Below are 16556 nucleotides of genomic sequence, written 5' to 3'. Positions count from 1 at the left end.
GACAGGTCTGTCACTGTATAACACAGGGGTACAGTACTGGTGAGGACAGGTCTGTCACTGTACAACACTCGGGCACAGTACTGGTAGGGATGGGTCAGTCAGTGTATAACACTGGGGTACAGTACTGGTGGGGACAGGTCTGTCACTGTCAAACACTGGGGTACAGTACTGGTGAGGACAGGTCTGTCACTGTATAACACTGGGGTACAGTACTGGTGGGGACAGATCTGTCACTGTACAACACTGGGGCACAGTACTGGTGGGGATGGGTCTGTCACTGTAAAGCACTGGGGTACAGTACTCGGGGACAAAAAGTCACTGGATAACACTGGGGTAGCAGTACTGGCAGGGACAGGAAGTCACTGTATAACACTGGGGTACAGTACTGGTGGGGATGGGCCTGTCACTGTATAACACTGGGATACAGTACTGGTGGGGAGAGGTCTGTCACTGTATAACACTCGGGTACAGTACTGGTGAGGACAGGTCTGTCACTATAACACTGGGGTACAGCACTGTTGGGGACTGGTCTATCACTGTATCACACTGGTATATGTACTGGTGGAGACAGGTCTGTCACTATATAACACTGGGATACAGTACTGGTGGGGACAGGTCTGTCACTGTAAAACACTGGGGTACAGTACTGGTGAGGACAGATCTGTCACTGTATAACACTGGGGCACAGTACTCGTGGGGACAGGAAGTCACTGGATAACACTGAGGTAGCAGTACCTGGCAGGGACAGGAAGTCACTGTATAACACTGGGGTACATTACTGGTGGGGACAGGTCTGTCACTGTATAACACTGGTTACAGTACTGGTGGGAATGGGTCTGTCACTGTATAACACAGGGGTACAGTACTGGTGGGGACAGGTCTGTCACTGTATAACACTGGGGTACAGTACAGGTGGGGACAGGTCTGTCACTGTATAACACTGGGGTACAGTACTGGTGGGGACGGGTCTGTCACTGTATAACACTGGGGTACAGTGGTGGGGACAGGTCTGTCACTGTATAACACTTGGATACAGTACTGGTGGGGACAGGTCTGTCACTGTATAACACTGGGATACAGTACTGGTGAGGACAGGTCTGTCAGTGTATAACACTTGGATACAGTACTGGTGGGGACAGGTCTGTCACTGTATAACACTGGGATACAGTACTGGTGAGGACAGGTCTGTCACTGTATAACACAGGGGTACAGTACTGGTGGGGACAGGTCTGTCACTGTACAACACTCGGGCACAGTACTGGTGAGGATGGGTCAGTCAGTGTATAACACTGGGGTACAGTACTGGTGGGGACAGGTCTGTCACTGTATAACATTGGCGTACAGTACTGGTGGGGACGGGTCTGTCACTGTATAACACTGGGGTACAGTGGTGGGGACAGGTCTGTCACTGTACAACACTGGGGCACAGTATTGGTGGGGACAGGTCTATCACTGTATAACACTGGGGTACAGCACTGGTGAGGACAGGTCTGTCACTGTATAACACTGAGGTAAAGTACTGGTGGGGACAGGAAGTCACTGGATAACACTGGGGTAGCAGTATTGGCAGAGAGAGGAAGTCACTGTATAACACTGGGGTACAGTACTGGTGGGCATGGGCCTGTCACTGTATAACACTGGTGTACAGTATTGTTTGGTACAGGTCAGTCACTGTATAACACTGGGGTACAGTACTGGTGAGGACAGGTCTGTCACTGTATAACACTGGGGTACAGTACTGGTGAGGACAGGTCTGTCACTGTATAACACAGGTACAGTACTGATGGGGACAGGTCTGTCACTGTATAACACTGGGATACAGTACTGGTGAGGACAGGTCTGTCACTGTATAACACTGGGGTAGAGTACTGGTGGGGATGGGTCTGTCACTGTATAACACTGGGGTACAGTACTCGGGGACAAAAAGTCACTGGATAACACAGGAGTAGCAGTACTGGCAGGGACAGGAAGTCACTGTATAACACTGGGGTACAGTACTGGTTGGGACGGGCCTGTCACTGTATAACACTGGGATACAGTACTGGTAGGGACAGGACTGTCACTGTATAACGCTGGGGGTACAGTACTGGTGGGGACAGTTCTGTCACTGTATAACACTGGGGCACAGTAGTGGTGGGGACGGGTCTGTCACTGTATAACACTGGGGTACAGTACTGGTGGGGACAGGTCTGTCACTGTATAACACTGGGGTACAGTGCTGGTGGGCACGGGTCTGTCACTGTATAACACTGGGGTGCAGTGGTGGGGACAGGTCTGTCACTGTACAACATTGGGGCACAGTACTGGTGGAGACAGGTATGTCACTGTATAACACTGAGGTACAGTACTGGTGGAGACAGGTCTGTCACTGTACAACACTGGGGCACAGTACTGGTGGGGACAGGTCTATCACTGTATAACACTGGGGTACAGCACTGGTGAGGACAGGTCTGTCACTGTATAATACTGTGGTACAGTACTGGTGGGGACAGGAAGTCACTGGATAACACTGGGGTAGCAGTACTGGCAGGGAGAGGAAGTCACTGTATAACGCTGGGGTACAGTACTGGTGGGCATGGGCCTGTCACTGTATAACACTGGGATACAGTACTGGTGGGGACAGGTCTGTCACTGTATAACACTTGGATACAGTACTGGTGGGGACAGGTCTGTCACTGTATAACACTGGGATACAGTACTGGTGAGGACAGGTCTGTCAGTGTATAACACTTGGATACAGTACTGGTGGGGACAGGTCTGTAACTGTATAACACTGGGATACAGTACTGGTGAGGACAGGTCTGTCACTGTATAACACAGGGGTACAGTACTGGTGGGGACAGGTCTGTCACTGTACAACACTCGGGCACAGTACTGGTGGGGATGGGTCAGTCAGTGTATAACACTGGGGTACAGTACTGGTGGGGACAGGTCAGTCACTGTCAAACACTGGGGTACAGTACTGGTGAGGACAGGTCTGTCACTGTACAACATTGGGGCGCAGTACTGGTGGCGACAGGTCTGTCACTGTATAACACTGAGGTACAGTACTGGTGGGGACAGGTCTATCACTGTGTAACACTGGGGTACAGCACTGGTGAGGACAGGTCTGTCACTGTATAACACTGAGGTACAGTACTGGTGGGGACAGGAAGTCACTGGATAACACTGGGGTGGCAGTACTGGCAGGGAGAGGAAGTCACTGTATAACACTGGGGTACAGTACTGGTGGGCATGGGCCTGTCACTGTATAACACTGGGATACAGTACTGGTGGGGACAGGTCTGTCACTGTATAACACTTGGAAACAGTACTGGTGGGGACAGGTCTGTCACTATATAACACTGGGATACAGTACTGGTGAGGACATGTCTGTCACTGTATAACACTGGGGTACAGTACTGGTGGGGACAGGTCTGTCATTGTACAACACTCGGGCACAGTACTGGTGGGGATGGGTCATTCAGTGTATAACACGGGGTTACAGTACTCAGGGACAAAAAGTCACTGGATAACACTCGGGTAGCAGTACTGGCAGGGACAGGAAGTCACTGTATAAAACTGGGGTACAGTACTGGTGGGGCTGGGTCGGTCCGTGTATAACACTGGGATACAGTACTGGTGGGGACAGGTCAGTCACTGTCAAACACGGGTACAGTACTGGTGGGGACAGGTCTGTGACTGTACAACACTGGGGTACAGTACTGGTGAGGACAGGTCTGTCACTGTACAACACTGGGGCACAGTACTGGTGGGGACCGGTCTGTCACTGCACAACACTGGGGCACAGTACTGGTGGGGACCGGTCTGTCACTGTATAACACTGGGGTACAGTGGTGGGGACAGGTCTGTCACTGTACAACATTGTGGCGCAGTACTGGTGGGGACAGGTCTGTCACTGTATAACACTGGGGTACAGTACTGGTGGGGACGGGCCTGTCACTGTATAACACTGGGATACAGTGCTGGTGGGGACAGGTCTGTCACTGTATAACACTCGCGTACATTACTGGTGAGGACAGGTCTGTCACTGTATAACACTGGGGTACGGTACTGGTGGGGACAGGTCTGTCACTGTATAACACTGGGGTACAGTACTGCTGGGGACGGGTCTGTCACTGTATTACACTGGACTACAGTGGTGGGGACATGTCTGTCACTGTACAACATTGGGGCACAGTACTGGTGGGGACAGGTCTGTCACTGTATAACACTGGGGTACAGTACTGGTGGGGACAGGTCTGTTACTGTACAACACGGGCACAGTACTGGTGGGGACAGGTCTATCACTGTATAACACTGGGGTACAGCACTGGTGAGGACAGGTCTGTCACTGTATAATACTGTGGTACACTACTGGTGGGGACAGGAAGTCACTGGATAACACTGGGGTAGCAGTACTGGCAGGGAGAGGAAGTCACTGTATAACACTGGGGTACAGTTCTGGTGGGCATGGGCCTGTCACTGTATAACACTGGGATACAGTACTGGTGTGGACAGGTCTGTCACTGTATAACACTTGGATGCAGTACTGGTGGGGACAGGTCTGTCACTGTATAACACTGGGATACAGTACTGGTGAGGAGAGGTCTGTCACTGTATAACACGGTTACAGTACTGGTGGGGACAGGTCTGTCACTGTACAACACTCAGGCACAGTACTGGTGGGGATGGGTCAGTCAGTGTATAACACTGGGGTACAGTACTGGTGAGGACAGGTCTGTCACTGTACAACACTGGGGCACAGTACTGGTGGGGACCGGTCTGTCACTGTATAACACTGGGGTACAGTGTTGGGGACAGGTCTGTCACTGTACAACATTGGGGCGCAGTACTGGTGGGGACAGGTCTGTCACTGTATAACACTGGGGCACAGTACTGGTGGGGACAGCTCTGTCACTGTATAACACTGGGGTACAGTACTGGTGGGGACGGGCCTGTCACTGTATAACACTGGGATACAGTACTGGTGGGGACAGGTCTGTCACTGTATAACACTGGGGTACAGTGTTGGGGACAGGTCTGTCACTGTACAACATTGGGGCGCAGTACTGGTGGGGACGGGCCTGTCACTGTATAACACTGGGATACAGTACTGGTGGGGACAGGTCTGTCACTGTATAACACTGGGGTACAGCACTGGTGAGGACAGGTCTGTCACTGTATAACACTGAGGTACAGTACTGGTGGGGACATGAAGTCACTGGATAACACTGGGGTAGCAGTACTGGCAGGGAGAGGAAGTCACTGTATAACACTGGGGTACAGTACTGGTGGGCATGGGCCTGTCACTGTATAACACTGGGATACAGTACTGGTGGGGACAGGTCTGTCACTGTATAACACTTGGAAACAGTACTGGTGGGGACAGGTCTATCACTGTATAACACTGGGGTACAGCACTGGTGAGGACAGGTCTGTCACTGTATAACACTGGGGTACAGTGCTGGTAGGGACGGGTCTCTCACTGTATAACACTGAGGTATAGTACTGGTGGGGACAGGAAGTCACTGTATAACACTGGGGTACAGTACTGGTGGAGACAGGTCTGTCACTATATAACACTGGGATACAATACTGGTGGGGACAGGTCTTTCAATATAACAGTGGGTTACATTACTGGTGGGCACAGGTCTGCTACTGTATAACACTGGTGTACAGTATTGTTTGGTACAGGTCTGTCACTGTACAACACTGGGATACAGTACTGGTGAGGACAGGTCTGTCACTGTATAACACTGGGGTACAGTACTGGTGGGGACAAGTCTGTCACTGTATAACACTTGGATACAGTACTGGTGGGGACAGGTCTGTCACTGTATAACACTGGGATACAGTACTGGTGAGGAGAGGTCTGTCACTGTATAACACGGTTACAGTACTGGTGGGGACAGGTCTGTCACTGTACAACACTCAGGCACCGTACTGGTGGGGATGGGTCAGTCAGTGTATAACACTGGGGTACAGTACTGGTGGGGACAGGTCAGTCACTGTCAAACACTGGGGTATAGTACTGGTGGGGACAGGTCTGTCACTGTACAACACTGGGGTACAGTACTGGTGAGGACAGGTCTGTCACTGTACAACACTGGGGCACAGTACTGGTGGGGACCGGTCTGTCACTGTATAACACTGGGGTACAGTGTTGGGGACAGGTCTGTCACTGTACAACATTGGGGCGCAGTACTGGTGGGGACAGGTCTGTCACTGTATAACACTGGGGCACAGTACTGGTGGGGACAGCTCTGTCACTGTATAACACTGGGGTACAGTACTGGTGGGGACGGGCCTGTCACTGTATAACACTGGGATACAGTACTGGTGGGGACAGGTCTGTCACTGTATAACACTGGGGTACAGTGTTGGGGACAGGTCTGTCACTGTACAACATTGGGGCGCAGTACTGGTGGGGAAGGGCCTGTCACTGTATAACACTGGGATACAGTACTGGTGGGGACAGGTCTGTCACTGTATAACACTCGCGTACAGTACTGGTGAGGACAGGTCTGTCACTGTATAACACTGGGGTACAGCACTGGTGAGGACAGGTCTGTCACTGTATAACACTGAGGTACAGTACTGGTGGGGACATGAAGTCACTGGATAACACTGGGGTAGCAGTACTGGCAGGGAGAGGAAGTCACTGTATAACACTGGGGTACAGTACTGGTGGGCATGGGCCTGTCACTGTATAACACTGGGATACAGTACTGGTGGGGACAGGTCTGTCACTGTATAACACTTGGAAACAGTACTGGTGGGGACAGGTCTATCACTGTATAACACTGGGGTACAGCACTGGTGAGGACAGGTCTGTCACTGTATAACACTGGGGTACAGTGCTGGTGGGGACGGGTCTCTCACTGTATAACACTGAGGTATAGTACTGGTGGGGACAGGAAGTCACTGTATAACACTGGGGTACAGTACTGCTGGAGACAGGTCTGTCACTATATAACACTGGGATACAATACTGGTGGGGACAGGTCTTTCAATATAACAGTGGGTTACATTACTGGTGGGCACAGGTCTGCTACTGTATAACACTGGTGTACAGTATTGTTTGGTACAGGTCTGTCACTGTATAACACTGGGATACAGTACTGGTGAGGACAGGTCTGTCACTGTATAACACTGGGGTACAGTACTGGTGGGGACAAGTCTGTCTCTTTATGACACAGGTACAGTACTGGTGGGGACAGGTCTGTCACTGTATAACACTGGGGTACAGTACTGGTGGGGACAGGTCTGTCACTGTACAACACTGGGGCACAGTACTGGTGGGGACAGGTCTGTCACTGTATAACACTCGGGTACAGTACTGGTGAGGACAGGTCTGTCACTATAACACTGGGGTACAGCACTGGTGGGGACAGGTCTATCACTGTATCACACTGGTATATGTACTGGTGGAGACAGGTCTGTCACTATATAACACTGGGATACAGTACTGGAGGGGACAGGTCTGTCACTGTAAAACACTGGGGTACAGTACTGGTGCGGACAGGTCTGTCACTGTATAACACTGGGGCACAGTACTCTTGGGGACAGGAAGTCACTGGATAACACTGAGGTAGCAGTACTGGCAGGGACAGGAAGTCACTGTATAACACTGGGGTACATTACTGGTGGGGATGGGTCTATCACTGTGTAACACAGGGGTACAGTACTGGTGGGGACAGGTCTGTCACTGTATAACACTGGGGTACAGCACTGGTGAGTACAGGTCAGTCACTGTATAACACTGAGATAAAGTACTGGTGAGGACAGGAAGTCACTGGATAACACTGGGGCACAGTACTCGTGGGGACAGGAAGTCACTGGATAACACTGAGGTAGCAGTACTGGCAGGGACAGGAAGTCACTGTATAACACTGGGGTACATTACTGGTGGGGACAGGTCTGTCACTGTATAACACTGGGTACAGTACTGGTGGGAGTGGGTCTGTCACTGTGTAACACGGGTACAGTACTGGTGGGGACAGGTCTGTCACTGTATGACACTGGGGTACAGTACTGGTGGGGACGGGTCTGTCACTGTACAACACTGGGGCACAGTTCTGGTGGGGACAGGTCTATCACTGTATAACACTGGGGTACAGTACTAGTGGGGACCGGAAGTCACTGGATAACACTGGGGTAGCAGTACTGGCAGGGAGAGGAAGTCACTGTATAACACTGGGGTACAGTACTGCTGGGCATGGGCCTGTCACTGTATAACACTGGGATACAGTACTGGTGGGGACAGGTCTGTCACTGTATAACACAGGGGTACAGTACTGGTGAGGACAGGTCTGTCACTGTACAACACTCGGGCACAGTACTGGTAGGGATGGGTCAGTCAGTGTATAACACTGGGGTACAGTACTGGTGGGGACAGGTCTGTCACTGTCAAACACTGGGGTACAGTACTGGTGGGGACAGGTCTGTCACTGTACAACACTGGGGTACAGCACTGGTGAGGACAGGTCTGTCACTGTATAACACTGAGGTACAGTACTGGTGGGGACAGGAAGTCACTGTATAACACTGGGGTAGCAGTACTGGCAGGGAGAGGAAGTCACTGTATAACACTGGGGTACAGTACTGGTTGGGACGGGCCTGTCACTGTATAACACTGGGATACAGTACTGGTGAGGACAGGTCTGTCACTGTATAATACAGGGGTACAGTACTGGTGGCGACAGGTCTGTTACTGTACAACACTGGGGCACAGTACTAGTGGGGACAGGTCTGTTACTGTAAAACACTGGGGTACAGTACTGGTGGGGACAGGTCTGTCACTGTTTAACACTGGGATACAGTACTGGTGAGGACAGGTCTGTCACTGTATAACACTGGGGTACAGTACTGGTGGGGACAGATCTGTCACTGTACAACACTGGGGCACAGTACTGGTGGGGATGGGTCTGTCACTGTATAACACTGGGGTACAGTACTCGGGACAAAAAGTCACTGGATAACACTGGGGTAGCAGTACTGGCAGGGACAGGAAGTCACTGTATAACACTGGGGTACAGTACTGGTGGGGACGGGCCTGTCACTGTATAACACTGGGATACAGTACTGGTGGGGACAGGTCTGTCACTGTATAACACTCGGGGACAGTACTGGTGAGGACAGGTCTGTCACTATAACACTGGGGTACAGCACTGGTGGGGACAGGTCTATCACTGTATCACACTGGTATATGTACTGGTGGAGACAGGTCTGTCACTATATAACACTGGGATACAGTACTGGTGGGGACAGGTCTGTCACTGTAAAACACTGGGGTGCAGTACTGGTGAGGACAGATCTTTCACTGTATAACACTGGGGCACAGTACTCTTGGGGACAGGAAGTCACTGGATAACACTGAGGTAGCAGTACCTGGCAGGGACAGGAAGTCACTGTATAACACTGGGGTACATTACTGGTGAGGACAGGTCTGTCACTGTATAATACAGGGGTACAGTACTGGTGGCGACAGGTCTGTTACTGTACAACACTGGGGCACAGTACTAGTGGGGACAGGTCTGTCACTGTAAAACACTGGGGCACAGTAGTGGTGGGGACAGGTCTGTCACTGTTTAACACTGGGATACAGTACTGGTGAGGACAGGTCTGTCACTGTATAACACTGGGGTACAGTACTGGTGGGGACAGATCTGTCACTGTACAACACTGGGGCACAGTATTGGTGGGGATGGGTCTGTCACTGTATAACACTGGGGTACAGTACTCGGGGACAAAAAGTCACTGGATAACACTGGGGTAGCAGTACTGGCAGGGACAGGAAGTCACTGTATAACACTGGGGTACAGTACTGGTGGGGACGGGCCTGTCACTGTATAACACTGGGATACAGTACTGGTGGGGACAGATCTGTCACTGTATAACACTGGGGCACAGTGCTCGTGGGGACAGGAAGTCACTGGATAACACTGAGGTAGCAGTACCTGGCAGGGACAGGAAGTCACTGTATAACACTGGGGTACATTACTGGTGGGGACAGGTCTGTCACTGTATAACACTGGGTACAGTACTGGTGGGAGTGGGTCTGTCACTGTGTAACACGGGTACAGTACTGGTGGGGACAGGTCTGTCACTGTATGACACTGGGGTACAGTACTGGTGGGGACAGGTCTGTCACTGTATGACACTGGGGTACAGTACTGGTGGGGACGGGTCTGTCACTGTACAACACTGGGGCACAGTACTGGTGGGGACAGGTCTATCACTGTATAACACTGGGGTACAGTACTAGTGGGGACCGGAAGTCACTGGATAACACTGGGGTAGCAGTACTGGCAGGGAGAGGAAGTCACTGTATAACACTGGGGTACAGTACTGGTGGGCATGGGCCTGTCACTGTATAACACTGGGATACAGTACTGGTGGGGACAGGTCTGTCACTGTATAACACTTGGATACAGTACTGGTGGGGACAGTTCTGTCACTGTATAACACTGGGATACAGAACTGGTGAGGACAGGTCTGTCACTGTATAACACAGGGGTACAGTACTGGTGAGGACAGGTCTGTCACTGTACAACACTCGGGCACAGTACTGGTAGGGATGGGTCAGTCAGTGTATAACACTGGGGTACAGTACTGGTGGGGACAGGTCTGTCACTGTCAAACACTGGAGTACAGTACTGGTGGGGACAGGTCTGTCACTGTATAATACAGGGGTACAGTACTGGTGGCGACAGGTCTGTTACTGTACAACACTGGGGCACAGTACTAGTGGGGACAGGTCTGTTACTGTAAAACACTGGGGCACAGTAGTGGTGGGGAGAGGTCTGTCACTGTATAACACTGGGGTACAGTACTCGGGGATAAAAAGTCACTGGATAACACTGGGGTAGCAGTACTGACAGGGACAGGAAGTCACTGTATAACACTGGGGTACAGTACTGGTGGGGACGGGCCTGTCACTGTATAACACTGGTGTACTGTATTGTTTGGTACAGGTCAGTCATTGTATAACACTGGGGTACAATACTGGTGAGGACAGGTCTGTCACTGTATAACACTGGGGTACAGTACTGGTGGGGACAGGTCTGTCACTGTACAACACTTGGGCACAGTACTGGTGGGGACAGGTCTATCACTGTATAACACTGGGGTACAGCACTGGTGAGGACAGGTCTGTCACTGTATAACACTGGGGTACAGTACTAGTGGGGACCGGAAGTCACTGGATAACACTGGGTAGCAGTACTGGCAGGGAGAGGAAGTCACTGTCAAACACTGGGGTACAGTACTGGTGGGGACAGGTCTGTCACTGTACAACACTGGGGTACAGTACTGGTGAGTACAGGTCTGTCACTGTACAACACTGGGGCACAGTACTGGTGGGGACCGGTCTGTCACTGTATAACACTGGGGTACAGTGTTGGGGACAGGTCTGTCACTGTACAACATTGGGGCGCAGTACTGGTGGGGACAGGTCTGTCACTGTATAACACTGGGGTACAGTACTGGTGGGGACAGGTCTGGCACTGTACAACACTGGGGCACAGTACTGGTGGGGACAGCTCTGTCACTGTATAACACTGGGGTACAGTACTGGTGGGGACGGGCCTGTCACTGTATAACACTGGGATACAGTACTGGTGGGGACAGGTCTGTCACTGTATAACACTCGCGTACAGTACTGGTGAGGACAGGTCTGTCACTGTATAACACTGGGGTACAGCACTGGTGAGGACAGGTCTGTCACTGTATAACACTGAGGTACAGTACTGGTGGGGACATGAAGTCACTGGATAACACTGGGGTAGCAGTACTGGCAGGGAGAGGAAGTCACTGTATAACACTGGGGTACAGTACTGGTGGGCATGGGCCTGTCACTGTATAACACTGGGATACAGTACTGGTGGGGACAGGTCTGTCACTGTATAACACTTGGAAACAGTACTGGTGGGGACAGGTCTGTCACTGTATAACACTGGGGTACAGTACTGGTGGGGGCAGGTCTGTCACTGTATGACACAGGTACAGTACTGGTGGGGACAGGGCTGTCACTGTATAACACTGGGGTACATTACTGGTGGGGATGGGTCTGTCACTGCATAACACTGGGTACAGTACTGGTGGGAATGGGTCTGTCACTGTATAACACTGGGGTACAGTACTGGTGGGGACAGGTCTGTCACTGTATAACACTGGGATACAGTGTTGGGGACAGGTCTATCACTGTACAGCATTGGGGCACAGTACTGGTGGGGACAGATCTGTCACCATAACACTGGGGCATAGTACTGGTGGGGACAGGTCTGTCACTGTGTAACACTGGGGCACAGTACTCGTGGGGACAGGTCTGTCACTGTATATTGCTGGGGTATAGTACTGGTGGGGACAGGTCTGTCACTGTATAACACTGGGATACATTACTGGTAGGGACCGGCCTGTCACTGTATGACACTGGGGTACTGTACTGGTGGAGACAGGTCTCTCAGTGTAAAGCACTGGGGCACAGTACTGGTAGGGACGGGTCAGTCACTGTATAACACTGGGGTACAGTACTGGTAGGGATGGGTCTGTCACTTTATGAAACTGGGGTACTGTACTGGTGGGGACAGGTCTGTCACTGTATAACACTGGGGCATAGTACTGGTGGGGGCAGGTCTGTCACTGTATAACACCGGGGTACAGTGCTGGTGGAGACGGGTCTGTCACTGTGTAACATTGGGGTACCGTACTGGTGGAGACAGGTCAGTCACTGTATAACACTGGGGTACAGTCCTGGTGGGGACAGGTCAGTCACTGTGTAACACTGGGGTACAGTGCTCATGAGGCCAGGTCATTCACTGTATCTCACTGTGCTATGAGACATCTGGTGGTTATGCAAGGAGCTCTCGAAACCCAAGCCCTCCTTTCATCCTGTAAAGGATTGAACCCTTGCGTCTACACTTCCCTTCATTGCTCATTGCCTCCCTAAAATCTACCAAACTGCACGTTTCCTCTGTTCCCTCCATGTCTCAATGGCCTCTCCACAGTTTGAAAGACCCCCCCCCCACCCCAGTTCCTTTTGCCCCACCCCTGCTGTGTAAGTAAACACTATGCCTCCTGGAAAATAAGGAAGGGGAGGAGAGGAGAGGAGAGCAGTGGGCCGGGGAGGGTGGTGTAATCTGCTGCCATTTTAAGAACAGCCATTTCTCCAAATATGGTTTAGGAATTGAAAGTGCTGTCGCTGTGAAGGATGTCCCCAAGTGTTCCAGCCTTGGTGAGGTATTTTTGAAGTGCAGCCGCTGTTGTGAAGAAGGGCACACGGCAACTTACTCCCAGCAAGATCCCACAAAGAGCAGTGTGATGACGGCCCAGACCATCTGTTTTTGGCCCCGGGACAGCGGGGAGATTCCCTCCCCACCCGCACTTCTCCCTATCGCGGCTGTGAGATCTTTCACATCCACCTGGGAGGGCAGACGTCACGTTGGAAGGAGACCCCGCTCCCCCCACCCCCACCGAGGGTGCAGCACCCCCTCAGCGCGGCGCTCGGCAGGGGCAAGTGTCACTTTGCGTTCAGTTCCCCGGAGCCCTGACCCTCTGACTTAGAGGTGAGAGAGAGCCACCACACGGCCAATCTCCACCGGGCGCCACACTTTCCACGCCTCCCTCGCCCGACCTGCTGCCGTTAATGCCTGCGCTTCCGGGGAGTACCCCCGCAAGTTCAGCTCCCCACCACCCCCCCCCCCCACCCCAACCCTGGCAGTCGCAAAACCGAGGTGGGCTGGTCAGCGTCCCTCACCGGGGGGAAGCTCGGTCGCCCTCGCATCACACTGCAAGCAGGCTGAAGCTTGCCTTTTGAAACATAACCCGTTTGTTGTGTGTGGTTGCCCTGTTCCTGTGTTCAGCACTTCCTGGCTCAGAGAGCCACTGGTAATCGACCTGTTTATAGACTGCCGTGAGCATTGCTCCTTGGCCTGCTCCACTCCCTCTCCTGCTCCTCGCTCAACCTGTTCAGTCGCTGCCCGGTGTGGTTACTGATACACATTTTACTGGGATGATGAAACCCTTGTTTGTGTTCCTGACTCAGGCCGGGGAAGCAAATGGTGCTTGAGGGGGCAGGGAGACGCCCAAACACCTGTTAAAGAGGATTAGCTGGGCGGGTGGCAAATAAAAACAGCCAATATGTGCGAGGGCAGGTACACTGTGGGAGCAGAAATGAAAGGCCTTTGCTGTTGTTGCCCCAGAGTAGTTTTGGCCCGGCAAGGAAGGCTCCCTCCCAGCTCGCCACGCCTTCCGGAGGTTTCCTGCCCGTGGCTTGGCAGGCATGGGGGGTTCCCCTGGCAATCATGAAGATGCCAGTTTTTTTTGTTGCCTGACCTATGTGGAGTCAGCTGATCACACCCCCCCCCCCCCACCCAGGAACAAAGGATGATGGGGTTGGGGTCGCTGGCGGTGGGCGGGTGGGTGGGTGATAATTCAGCAGGAGTTCTTGCTCCCTGATCGCTCCCCAGCGTCAAAATCTGTGGAAAGCGGCTGTGTGTGGATTGGGTGGGCTCGGCAGTGATGCTTCTGCAGTTGAATAGCCAGCCGACAAGCCTGCGTAAATAAAGTGTGCCAGCCATGGCTCAGTGGGTAGTGCTCTCTCTCTGGCTTTGCTCTCTCTCTCTGGCTTCGCTCTCTCTCTCTCTGGCTCTCTCTCTGGCTTCGTTCTCTCTCTATGGCTTTCTCTGGCTTCGCTGTCTCTCTCTCTGGCTCTCTCTTTGGCTTCGCTGTCTCTCTCTCTGGCTCTCTCTCTGGCTTCGCTCTCTCTCTCTCTCTCTCTCTCTCTGGCTCTCTCTCTGGCTTCGCTCTCTCTCTCTGGCTCTCTATCTCTCTGGCTCTCTCTCTCTGGCTCTCGCTCTGGCTCTGGCTCTCTCTCTCTCGCCTTTGAGAGAGAAGGTTGTGGATAGGTTGGAGTCCCACTCCAGAGACTTGAGCACAAAAATCTAGGCCGACACCCCCAGTGCAGTGCCAAGGGAGTGCTGCACCGTCAGAGGCACCATCTTGCAGATGTCACTTTAAGCCCAGGCCCTATCTGCCCTCCCCCATCACCACTGTTTTGCCAAAGAGCAGGGCATGGGGTGGAGTTCTCCCCAGTGTCCTGGAGCCAATATTTATCCCTCAGCACCACTGAAAACAGACAACCTGGTCATCACTGTGTTGTAGTTTGTAGGGGTTACCTCAGAGCAGTGCGCATTTACAGTGTGTCTTCAGTCCAGTGAAACATCCGACGCACTTACAGTTACAAACAGTAGCTGAACCTCAAAAGGATGTTATTGGCTGCTCTGGGATGGCCTGAGATTGTGGAAGTCTCTGAATAAATGCTAGTCTTCCTGTCTCTCTGAGAGTTGTACTGGATCACTGCCTGGCTCACTGTGGCTGGATTAGAAACACAGCCTTGTTTTGCTCTTGCTGCTGTCCGGAGTGGTGACAGCATTGGCCCAGACGGCCCCTTTTGACTGTGTTTCAGACATCATGTGATGTTTGTTTGTGTGTGTGTGTGTGTGTGTGTGTGTGTGTGTGTGTGTGTGTGTGTGTGTGTGTGTATGTGTGTGCACTCCCCACCCAACCCCCTCCCACCCTCCCTCCTCCACCCCCTCACCCTCCCTTCTCCACCCCCCTCACCCTCCCTTCTCCACCCCCCTCACCCTCCCTTCTCCACCCACCCTCACCCTCCTCCTCCTCCTCCTCCCCCACCCTTTCAACCTTGGCACTGGTCAAGCACCCTGCGTGATGTTTACATGCATTCCCCAGCCTTGAACTGTCAGGCATGTGGGGCACATGCCTCACATATTGAGCCATATCAACTCTTGCACACACCGTTTGAGTTAGGAATACTTTCGACTGTTCTTGGTGCTGGTGTACAGAAACTCTCCCCCAATCCCTTCCCAAACCTCTATCCAACCCTCCTCTCCCATGAGTCAGTGAGAAAATGCACGGAACCTGTATCCCCTCAGTTCTGTAGTTACTAGTGTGAACCTATTTCCTTGTCCTCCTGCCCTAGTCTACAGTAACATTCACGGCTCTCTTGCCCATGTACTATCCCTCCGTAAACTGTTTAATCTTGGCCCAACCCCACCCTCACACGCCCCAGCTGACTTGATGAGTAACTATACTACCTGGAGTATTCCAGAACCATGCAGCGCTGGTAGGAATCCTAGTCTGTGCTGAATGAGTTGGTTTTAGTCAGGGCAATTGTTGGACTCCCATTGTTGGGCTCAGTTAGGGAGGGAGTCAGTGGTGGAGCAGCAGCAGCAGCAGCAACAACCCACGTTCCTGCTCCTCACCACCATCTCGTGAGCTCCTCTGGAAGGGCCGTGTGTGCAGCTTCCCAGTGGGAATATCCAACTCGGCCGCGATTCTCCTCGCAGTTTAAGAGCCAACCCTCACTTGGGAGGGAGGCTGTGTTTTTGGAAAGGGAAGGATGGGGTTTTTAGTGTATATTCCTAGGCAATAACCGATGACAGTATCTCCTTTGATCATCTGGCCTATCAAATCTCTCCATGGCTTCACCCTCTTCCCCCATCTCTGTGACCTTCCCCCAGCCCCACAACCATCGCTGCGCTCCTCCAATTCCG

General features: G+C 52.4%; 2 protein-coding genes across 3 annotated transcripts in view; one reads left to right on the top strand and one right to left on the bottom strand.

Annotated features, from left to right (window-relative positions):
• Positions 1-16556, top strand: part of atg2a (autophagy related 2A) — a 174866-nt gene that overhangs the window by 21032 nt on the left and 137278 nt on the right. The window lies entirely within an intron of this gene.
• The window catches only part of LOC121274595, a 110147-nt gene that overhangs the window by 90547 nt on the left and 3044 nt on the right, over positions 1-16556 (bottom strand). The gene's annotated exons all lie outside the window — the stretch shown is intronic.

The sequence above is a fragment of the Carcharodon carcharias genome, assembly GCF_017639515.1.
Source record: "Carcharodon carcharias isolate sCarCar2 chromosome 37 unlocalized genomic scaffold, sCarCar2.pri SUPER_37_unloc_1, whole genome shotgun sequence".
Lineage (NCBI taxonomy): Eukaryota > Metazoa > Chordata > Chondrichthyes > Lamniformes > Lamnidae > Carcharodon > Carcharodon carcharias.
The sequence above is the reverse complement of the archived record's forward strand: the minus strand, read 5'-3'. Positions and strand labels throughout refer to the sequence as shown.